A 9,554-nucleotide genomic window follows, 5' to 3' on the forward strand; every position below is an offset into this window, starting at 1 on the left:
TGCTTTATACAAACCATCAACCCAATAATAATGCCAACTATCATGCCCAACTGCTGCCAGTCAACCATGGCACTGTTCATAATTTTTTTTTTTGCTATTTTTGGGCCTGGCACCTCATACAGGGTTGATTCCTGCTGGACTGGCTCGTTCCCTCCTGCACCCCAAAACTCAATTGAGCCGGTTTGGGACGGCTGCGTGTTGTGAATTTTGCTGCCTCACAACAAAGAGTCTGGGGGGCTCCCCGTGTCCATGCGAGTTTCCCTCAGGTCCTCCAGTTTCCTCTCACAGTCCAAAGACATGCAGGTTGGGTGGACTGGCAATACAGATGTGTGTGTTCACCCTGTGATGGACTGTTCCTGCCATGTGCCTGGTGCTTGCTGGGATGGCTCCAGCTGCCCTCTGACCTTGCCCTGGTTAAGCAGATTAGATAAACAAATGGATGGATTGTAAGAATCTGCTCAGGTATTCAATTTAAACATAAAAAAGGGAACCGTTTGAAAATGGTGGCCTGTCAAGTGTGAACCCGGTGCCACCGCTCAGCTTCTCTGACACCCTGCTACAGTCAGGACTTGGGAGTGGGACTGAGCATAACCTTGAGAGTGACCCCCCCACCCCACCACCATCATACTACAAACCAGAACCCACGTGGTGCCCCCTTTGGCCTGAGCAGGGCACTAACACGGGTGGCCCCTCTTTATTCCATCCTTCACTGTCGAGCCTCTCCAGGGATGCCACCCTTGGCAGGGGGCGGAGCCTCGCTTGTCTTACCCTACTGGGCCCACCCTACCCAAACCTGTCTGACTGTTTTTCCAGTCCCAGCCTGGTTTCGCTTGCTGACGTCTCCATCTCTCTGCTTCTCACTGCCATCCTGAATAGAGAGTCGAGCCTGGAAAAACTGGTCGCACCAGGCGAGAACTTCATTCCTTATCTGATTAGGCCCTGAGCTGCTCTGCCTACCGACACGGTCGCCGCATATAAAGAACCTGAGAGCGGCCAGGGTGAGCATTCGGACGAGGGACGTAGTGCTGGAAGGGGAGACCCGGACTCTGTGAGAGGTATGTGACTTACGTGGCGAGCCAGCAGGAGACCGGAGAGTACCGGAGACAGGAGTTCTGAGTGGCACCAGCCTGTCCCTGCTGGGTGACACGGCTTTCAGTATTCGGACTTCCCTTGGGCTCCGTGCCCACATCACGGGCCCCGGCTGAGCTCAGGAGGTGCCTGAGTGTAGAGTTCAGGTCTGGGTGACACACATTGAGTGTGCTGCCCACCCAGATGTCCACAGTCTGCTGTTTGCTGGACACGGAGACCTGGTGACCGATTGATTTTTAGACTCTCACGCACACTGCTGGTCTCTGAATGAGGGGGCAGACCACCCGATTCTGACAGATGGAAGACCGGACCGGACATGACGCCGTGTCTGCCTGCTGCTTTACAGGCTCCCATCTGCTGAGCCCTCGTCTTTCTGTTTCTGCTCATTTTGTCCTCAGGACCCCACATATTCATTCAATTCCCTGTTTTCTTTTCTTTTTTTTCTAGTGTTGCATGAAGTCTCCTGGCATGGTGTGGCGTGCCATGTGGACTCCAGTATGGTCTCTCTGGTGCAGTGGTTCTAGACAGTTCAACAGTTCTTTTCCAAAATTGTGAAATGTTTAGGACCACTTGATCAGGATGACAGCTACCCGTCATGGCGGAGCGCAAGAGAGACAGACAGCCGGAGCTGCCCGATGTGGTGGGAGACGTGCCACTTAGCCATGGACTTCGACTCAGGATGGGCTTTTCGACGGGATCACCTCAAGGGTGCTGCTTTGAAATCACCACTGAGTGAGCAGGAAATGGGCAAAGGGGTGCCGAAGGGTCCACCATTAGACTAACCCTGGTGTGGGGCTCAGAAAAAAAACTGTAGGAAGAGGTGCAATGGGATATGACGTCCATATTGTCGTTTGCATTTCATAGATCTTTATGTATTGTCTCTGATTTATTGTAATTCTGCACGTGAAAGCAAATTAAAGCAGAGCAGCGGACAAGGAGGGCACGCCATGATGCGCATGTTCATCTTGAGCATTGCAGCCTCTTGTAACTATTAAAACGGATGTTCTGATCTCCTACTGCTTATCCGTCTTTGATTGTCACCGAGCCGAGAAAAATGTTTGTGATTCTTCATGCCAGTAAACAAGAGCAAGCAAAGCAAACGTCTGCACCAGCGAGGCCTCAAATGTTCAGGGGCTCTCTTGATCTCCCGTCACCAAAGTATAAGGAAAGCAGTAGCAGGGGCAATGGGGCGGGGGGCGCCACTCCATCAAAGGGCACACTCATGCAAACGCTGGCACTGCCACATCCTGGGTATCCTGATCAGCCGAGTGTGCAGTCAGACATCAAAACACAGATGGGGTGGGCATTGCCAGGCATCAATACAACCAGAAAATGAGCGACTTGGTCAGAAGCTCTTTTGTTTTTTCAATTCTTTGTTAAGAAAATGAAATTCTTACTTGCATGTATATAATATAAAAAATATATACACTGTATATATACACACATAATCTTACTTATACTGTATATGCAGCACATAAAGTATTTACAGAAACTGAGAAAGCATATGCATTCAGTTTGGTTTATTTTTGTGTAGTCCAGCTTTGTAAAAGTGTTTCTGTTTCATTTTTTAAGTTTCTTACATTTACACTCCCTGTGCTGAGCTCCTTTAATACGGCGCAGGAGTGAAATGTGTGAGGACACCGACGTCACTGAGCCTCCCCACGAACGCCGCACACCTCTGACCAAATCAGCTTAAGGTGGAGATGAGCTGCTGAAGGGCTGGTGGTCAGTGACGCAGCGCAGGGGGCCGACCACAGCCATGAACCCTTCAGAGGCCAGGGCTGCCACACACCTACCTACCCTTCTTAAGCTGTGCCCTCTGCCATGATGACTCCTACAAAGTGATTTACACCTCCAGCCCTGTTTCGTTCAGTGACACCACGTCTTACGCGGTGTGTTTTATATTGAGTTCTTCTTCAATGTGATTTAGAGCCGCACCTTTTTTTTACTTTCTGTGACACAACACGTTATATAATGCCTTTCATCGTGATCACTTCTATAAAGTGATTTACACCTCCACTTTTTTTCTTTGCTCCTTTACCACCACCACATCTTATACAGTGCCCTTCATAATAATTATTTTTACAAAGTGATTTAGAGCTCCACTTTCTATTTTTTAGTGACACCATGTTATACAGTGCCTTTCATTTTTTGATTACTCCTACAAAGCGATTTTAGAACTGTCTTTCTTTTTACTTTCAGTATTGTTATGTTATATAGTGCCTTTCACAATGATTACGCTAACAAAGTGAAATAGAGCTCCACTTTTTCTTTCTTTCTTTCTTTCTCGCTCAGGGTAAGCCACTCCTAAAGCTCCTGCACTACTGTGATTTCCGCATGGCTGCTGTCTTGTCTCGGCCTCTTCCGTGTGCTCACTGATTTCCTCATTCATGTTGTCCTCTGTCACTGACACGCCTGCACACTTGATGGCCCACAAATATCTCACCTGAATGAGAATTATAATAAAGCATGTTATTTATACAACACCTTTCCCATGCTCAAGGTACCTAACCTGCCCGCATGTCATCTCTCTGTCACGAGCCATTTGTGCCCTCTCAGTCTCGATCTTCATGACCATTGCTGTTTGAGTTGGTGTTCCCTGAAGATCCTCTGCTTTTCCTTCCACATCCCCCAACATTTGCTTGTTAAATATGGGGACTCTGCATTTCTAAATTGGCTCCATGGTGATGGTGTGTGTGTGTGTGTGTGTGAGACTGACACCCAATCCAGGGCCAATTCTTGTTTTATGCTAAAAAGACTGGAGTTGGTGAGATTACAAAGTTCCATTACATACTGTATTACGTTTATACACACCGAGACAGACATGAGGGTGTAAAAACAGAGGAACTGCATATGTCTCCAAATGGGGCACTTAGCGGCTGAAATACTGAGAGAATGAAATTGATTACATTGTTATAAAGCTCCCTCAGACTGTACATGATACTCACACACATGTTAAATGTACTGCTCATCTGTATATTTAATAGGGATGAAGGTATTGTGTTCCTGTCTTGTACTCTAAACAGTGGGGAGAGACTTCAGCCCCCTTCAATCCTGGTCTGATAGATAGATAGATAGATAGATAGATAGATTAGGAAATGCACTATGTAATAGATAGATAGATACGAAAGGCACTATATGATAGATAGATAGATAGATAGATGTGAAAGGAACTATATGATAGATAGATAGATAGATAGATAGATGTGAAAGGCACTATATGATAGATAGAGAGATAGATAGATAGATAGATAGATAGGAAATGCACTATATAATAGATAGATAGATAGGAAAGGCACTATATAATAGATAGGAAAGGCACTATATGATAGATAGATGTGAAAGGCACTATATGATAGATATAAAGGCACTATATAATAGATAGATAGATGTGAAAGGCACTATATGATAGATATAAAGGCACTATATAATAGATAGATAGATGTGAAGGGCCCCTGCAATATACAGACATGAAGAAGACAACCTATGACACTCAGACCAATAGATTTGTATTATTTAAGGTGCTATAAGCCTAATAAAAACACTGCATACTTACACATACAGTCTAAACCCACATAGTGAGAGTAATGGTGACCAGCCACTCAGACTCATGCCGGTCCATCTAGCCTGACCTTTATGTCTTTAAGGTTGCATGAAAGACACCCAGAGTGCTGACAGAAAAGGTCACGCAGACCTGTGAAGAACTCATTGACTCCACAGAGACAGTGGCCAGGTACGGGTTTCAAGCCCAGGATGGTGGATGTGTGAGGCAGCAACATTAAATGCCAGGTCACCAGGCCAATCCATATCTGAATATATCAACTGCCAATATAATTCATCTACAATGTGCAGTTATTTATATATCAATGTAATCAATTTAACAAGGAGGAGCAGTTCATCACTCCATGCCACTTTGTTGGCTTGTGATCTCTCATCATGATTTAAATCTGGGATACTTAAGTTGGTCAGACAATATTGTATTGGAGTGTGCATTGGAAAAGAACACAGAATTAGAAAAACTAAGGAAAAAAATCTCAATCTTTACTAATATAGAAACTAACACAATTTCCAAATTGTATACACCCTCCCGCTGTTACGGCCTCAACACAGCCCTGGCTTTATGACTCTCCATTATCCGCCTTTATTCGACTAGTCCCGACGTCGTAAATGCACCTCCTGCGATTAATCGATTCCTTCTTGACTCATGTCAGGTATCTCATGGTCTTACCACCAAGATGGTCACTCAGATGCTCTAGCAGCTCTGCAGCAACTATGAGAAGAAGCTCCCTGAGCCACTCCATTTCTTAATGCCGTCCAGGAGCCACGACACCCATTAATTTAAGGTAGTGGTTCTTAACCTTTTATTCCTCTGGTCCCCCAGTATACCTTGAAAAGGCCCCCACTCTACATGTTATGATTTTTTTACCCTTTTTGCTGCAGTCCTCGTTTTTGAATTTACATTTAATAAGAAAAGCACATTAGCTGCTAACGACATTAAACTGCCTGTATGTTTTTAAATCTTAATGCAAAATTAATAAGACTTTTCAAGAACAGCCTATATGTTTCCAGTATTATTATTTTGGCCTGGATTCTTTATTTGTAACATAAAACGAGTAAGCATTAGTTACCAACATGCAGAGTTTGTCACTGCAGATACTTTCGATAATAACAAAAGCTGCCCACTATTACGGTTACCAGTATTTCCCAGATCACTAACCAGGCTTCCATCCAAGGAGTTTTTGCGAAAAAATATTTAGCGCTTCAAATTTTAGCTAATGGAAATGCTAATTATCGATAAAAGGTTGTACATGTCGACATAATATTGTAGCGACCCGTGGTTGAGTCTTAAAGTTTTCAGAGCCGTGCACTTCCCCCAAGCTGATCGGCCAGCGGAATGCCAGCGCCATGCCCACAGCTGTACCTAGCTCATTTAAGCAAGCGAGCACTCGTGTCCCATACACCGCACGACTCCGAATATCTCGGCAATCATTGCTTAGACGAAATCTTAGCAATACACAGCTCTGTCCTGTTGTATCTCTTTATTAAGCAGATAGTCTGAAAACTAAGCTCAAATATCATTGCAAAAACCATTGCCAAGGTCATTAACGAAGCCACCTTTCTCATTGATGGTAACTATTTACAATTTAATAACCCCGGACGGCAATAACCCAAACCCACCCTACCAGTTGAACACAAACACATACAACAATTTCAACAGGAACAATAATTCGATTGCCTTGCTAATTTAACCCAACAGTAACTTTTACATAAATTACCCACAATGCATCATGCCGCCAGCACTGGCTGCCGGGTCACTACAATATTTTTCCGTTTAACTTTAGCGCATAAATTCCATATCGATACTTCAGATGTCGCAAAAACTATATTGGAAACATTTTTTTGTCGGAAAAAAAGGGCTTTAACGCAAATAAAATCATGTGTCACATGATCCATTTTCATCACGTGCAATCAAATCGAGAATAGCGGAGCGGTTCGCATGGTCTGATGAAGAGCCTCGTTGTTTCTCGTGATGAGCCAATGCAGTAGCGGATAGGCTGGGTCTCCTGCTACTAAAAGGGGTACCTGAACTCCCTCCACATCAACTGTAGCCTGGGGGTGTCTCTCAGGATGTCTAAATAATCCAAAAACCGCAAAGGTAATTTACTGTGCCAGTCAAAATATTTAATAAACCGTGTGTTTCATTATCTAAACATTTTTTTCTTATTATTAAATGGCAGATGTTTTAGCATATATGAGAAATTCTCTCATTAATATTAACTTTAGTTTTTTTTGATTAAACGTTATTTTGTATTAATTCAAATTTCAGTTTTAATTAAAAACCTTAAGGGAAGCAGGTTACAGTACTAATTCAGTTGTTATCGCACTGAGAAGGGATGTTGAAAGGTAGGCTCACCTGTACAGATCCGATGCTGCAAACACAGCTGCATCATGGGCACTTCCAGGAGTGCCAACGCAAATGTCTCGTATCATGCACCTGTCATCAACAAGGGCCTGGAGAACAATAGATGGCCACCCTTTGCGATTAATGTAATCGCGGTAGCCTTCCGTCGGGGGAAGAATAGGCACATGCGTGCCATCCAGCGCACCGTAAATCTGTGGCACAAGATGCACCAAGGAATTGCGGTATGCAATTTCATTGGCCTCCGCTACAGTCGGAAGTCTGATATAACGCCGCATTAATTTTTCTTTAATAGCGGTGCACACAGCATATACACATCGATGGACGGTAGTTTTACTAACCCGAAAGTTTCTTCAACTACTCTATACTCGGCGCAGGTTGCCAGCTTGTAAAGGGCGATGGCAATCCGCTTTTGGGTTGGAACCGGTGGTCGGTGGCAACCTGTGATGGGCGCAACATCAGGACTGATGAATCCACACAACATCTCAAACGTCGGCCATGTCATTCTAAAATGTTGCAGCCAGAGATTTTCTGTAAAGTGTCTCTCCACCACCTCCTCCCAGAAGGTCTTATTCCGTCGTCTCTCCCATACCCGTGGGTTTCGTCGCACTGGGGTACTTTCTTTGAGCTCAATGGCTATCGGACAAGCAACTGCTTCATTCTGCTGTCGTCTTCGGATATTATGTACAATTCCAATTATTTGTGAAACTGAAATAACAGTAAGCTGGCAAATTTCAAAAAACTGTCTGAATAATCTCTCCATTTCTTTGTTTAGTGGAGGGGGTGTAACGTGGGTAGATAATTTGCGACATAAACAAAAATATGTATGGAAACGGCTCAAGGGCAGATTTTTTTTCGCGATACAACAAAACTTATGTGACAGTTCGTTTCGGGGGGCATGACGTCCACACGCACACCATTTTATCGATAAAAAGCCAGTTGGATGGAAACAGGCTGGAGACAGCAAATTTCGCACATTTTTTTTTACGTATATTCTGTTTGTCGATAACAAAACGTCGCAAAAAACTGGATGGAAACTTGGCTACTCACTCTCGCATTTATTGGCCAATTTTGGTGTCCTGATTTATTTATTCTTTTTAAATCCTCATTTTTCTCATATTTTAAGCACGACTCGCTTCTCAGTCGGTATTCAAGTCGCCGTATGAGCGCCATTCATGTAATGCGTTACAAACCACCAATCAGAGCGCTTCTACTCAAAATATGCAATATCAGACCAATCAAATATTCCGTATTTAGGGCGCGAAGCTGTTGAGCTGAGTACTGCGCAAGCGCGACAGAAAGGCGCGTAGTTCTGAAAATGCTTGCGTAGCCCGGCGCGCTTAACCCGGCAGCAGTATGATTGATTGCCCGTTTATGGAAGTTGAACGAAGAGGGAATTGAAGTTTTTGTAAAAAAAAAAAAAAAAAAAGAAAAAAAAGCTGTTTCGTTAAAAGGAGATAGATGTTCTTTTTTCCCGAGGAGTCCGCAGAATTATTTCTCAGGATACTAATACCAGAAAACAAGAAAGACGCCAAAAAGAGTGTGCCAAGGTAGGCCAACATTTGAAGCAGACATATTTTATGGATCGCGCAATATTAAGCTGCATAAATAAAATAGGAGCTGTGTGGCTGGATAGGATTTTCGGGTGTGCAGTGACTGTAAAATGGCTATAGATAGAATTGTAACAGGAATACTCCAAGGCTAGTGTTTAAAGTGTTGGTAGATGACACACATAATAAAGTACTGTGACGTTTCGTCGAATAAAACATACTCAGGAGCCGCTTATCTTCCAAATGCCGACTGGCTTTTTAATTGGATATGCCGCAATATAAACTGTGCTCTATTGCCCGTTGTGTGGGTCACGGGGTAACCTCCAAAATAATAGCCTGCTCTGTAACTGTTCGCTCCATTCTCAACGTGACGCTAGAGATGGGAAATTGATACAGAAGCGTCGAAGCTTGTGTCAGTCAATCTGAAGCGTGGTGAGTTGAATCATTGCGTCTACGTGACCTGTGACGTTGCAGCTTCAAACGTCATCAGTGCTTGACAGCGCGCTTTATTGGTTTGACAGCTTTGGCGCCAAATTAACAGGTAGCCTATGTAAAATGCACCATTCTCATTCAACAATGTTGTGTTGTGAGGTGAGAGATATTTGGAGCGCTTTGGTGACAGATGGCGACTGAAAACAGCGTTCAAAAGTCAAATAGCAGAATAAAATGAACACAGACTTTTCTGACCTTTTACTGGTGACGTGAGACTGAAGCAGTGAGTGCTGTGAGTGTGCGCTCTTCAGAGCTTGCCTTGATCTCAGTTAACCACCAGATGTCGCTGTTCATACTGGGTCTGAGGCGTCAAGGCTTCGAATCTTTTTCGGCACAAATAGAAAGAAAGCCTCAAAGCTTCAGGAGGCTTCATTTTCCCATTACCTGACTGTCTTCCTCTCGCTCCAGAAACAACTACCACCCCGTCCCCTTTTCTCCGCGCACCGTTAATTCATCCTGATCCCTGTCACTCAGCTCTCTCTCTCGGGAGGTGCCCCAGCCCT

General features: G+C 44.1%; 1 long non-coding RNA gene across 1 annotated transcript; it reads left to right on the forward strand.

Moving 5' to 3' along the window:
* The first annotated feature begins 889 nt into the window (after nt 1-889).
* Nucleotides 890-2,105, forward strand: LOC120519016. Its single transcript, XR_005631362.1, has 2 exons — nt 890-1,055; nt 1,537-2,105. It is a non-coding gene; the product is annotated as an uncharacterized LOC120519016 (long non-coding RNA).
* Nucleotides 2,106-9,554: the final 7,449 nt, after the last annotated feature.

This window comes from Polypterus senegalus, chromosome 18 (assembly GCF_016835505.1).
Source record: "Polypterus senegalus isolate Bchr_013 chromosome 18, ASM1683550v1, whole genome shotgun sequence".
Taxonomy (NCBI): domain Eukaryota; kingdom Metazoa; phylum Chordata; class Cladistia; order Polypteriformes; family Polypteridae; genus Polypterus; species Polypterus senegalus.